Here is a 1953-nt window from a genome sequence, read left to right as displayed (position 1 = left end):
ATATTCTGAAAGAAATTGAGAAAGCATTTCAATTACAATAATAACACACACACACACACACACACACACATACCTAGATACAAATTTAAACAAGGAGGTAAAAGATTTCAACAATGAAAATCATAAAACACTAATAAAATAAATTGAGGAAAATACAAAAAAAGAAGACATCTCATGTTCATGAATTAGATGAATTAATATTGTTAAAACAAGGATAGCACCCAAAGTGATCTACAAATTCAATGCAATTCCTATTAAAATTCAATGAGGGACCGCAGATGATGAAATAGTTATGTCGCTGAACTCCTACATAATCGACCATGGTTTGAGTTTCAGACCGAATGGATTAAATAAAACTCACACTGGACGCATTTGCCTGCATGCCTCAGATCCCAAGAGGAGAATGGAAGAGAAGGGATTGTGGCATGGGCATCTCCCCTGGGAAGTGATTTCTCATTTTCCATCTCTCTGTTTCTCTCTGTCTCTCCAGTGAGCACATGCACCCTATGGCAAAAATCTCTCCCTCTTAAAAAAAAAATCAATGAAATTCTTCACAGAGATAGGAAAAATAATTGTAAAATTAGTTTGGAATCACAAAGGATCCTGAACAGCCAAAGAAATTACGTGCAGAAAGAATAAAGTTAGAGGTATTACACTAACTGACTTCAAAATATTTAACAAAGTTATAACAAACAAAACTGCATGACACTGGCACAAAAACATACACATAGTCTAATGGAACAGAATATAGAACCCAGAAATAAATCCAAAACCACAAAGCCAACTGATTTTTGACAGAAGCTCCAAGATAATTCAGTGGGTAAAAGACAGGGTCTTCAGTAAATTATGCTGGGAAAATTGGATGTTCATATGCAGAAGAATGAAACTAAACCCCTATGTTTTATCATTTTCTAAATTATATATATGTTAATATATATATATATTTACAAAAATTAACTCAAAATGGATTAAAGGCTTAAATATAAAATACAAAACTATAAAATTTCTTGATGAAAACATAGAGATCTGGCCAAAAAATTTTAATAAGACCTCAAAAGCATGGGCAACAAACCAAAAATAGGGAAATGAGACTACATTAAACTAAAAGGCTTCTGTATAACAAACAAACAAACAAAAAATCAATGGAGTAAAATGATGACTGACAGAATGGGAGAAAATATTAGCAAACTGTACATCCAAAAAGAGACTACTAACTAGATTATATAAGAAAGTCAAATAGCTCACCAACAAAAAATTAACAATCCAATTTTAAAAATGGGCAATCAATCTGAATAGACAGTTCTTAAAGGAAGGTATTCAAATGACCAAAAAGCATATAAAAATATTCAACCTAGCTAATCATAAGTGAAATGCAAATACAAATCACAATGAAATACCACTTCACTCCAGTTGGAATGGCTGTTATAAAAAAATAATAATAACAAGTGTTATTGGGGAGGTTTGGAGAAAAAGGAAGCCACATGTACTGTTGATGTGAATGAAAATTAGTAAACCCACTATAGAAAACAATATAAAGATTCTTCAAAAAACTAAAATAAAACGACTTTGTGATCCAGTAATTCTACCAAATTGGGTATCCATGTGTTGAGATTTTCACTTCCATGTCTATTGCAGCACTATTCACAACAGCTAAGATATGCAGTTAACCTGAGTGCCCAACAACTGATAAATGAATAAAGAAAATACTCAATACTCTACAGACAACACATTACTGCTATACAAAGGATGGGTTCCAATGTCAACTGAGGCAAAATAGATGAACCTAGAAGACAAATACTAAGTCAAATAATTCAAGCTTTGAAAGATGCATATTGTATATCTTCACTTAACAATACAGTATGTCCTCATTAATGGAAGCTGAAAGACTCAATTGCGTAGAAGTAAAGAGTACAATGGTAGATACCAGAAACTGGAAAGGGGACAAGGTATAGA

At 32.4% G+C, this 1953-nt stretch overlaps 1 protein-coding gene across 4 annotated transcripts in view; it reads right to left on the bottom strand.

Moving 5' to 3' along the window:
• Positions 1-1953, bottom strand: part of MROH2B (maestro heat like repeat family member 2B) — a 75885-nt gene that overhangs the window by 54101 nt on the left and 19831 nt on the right. The window lies entirely within an intron of this gene.

This window comes from Tupaia chinensis, unplaced genomic scaffold (assembly GCF_000334495.1).
Source record: "Tupaia chinensis unplaced genomic scaffold, TupChi_1.0 Scaffold144378_1, whole genome shotgun sequence".
NCBI classification, from domain to species: domain Eukaryota; kingdom Metazoa; phylum Chordata; class Mammalia; order Scandentia; family Tupaiidae; genus Tupaia; species Tupaia belangeri.
The sequence above is the reverse complement of the archived record's forward strand: the minus strand, read 5'-3'. Positions and strand labels throughout refer to the sequence as shown.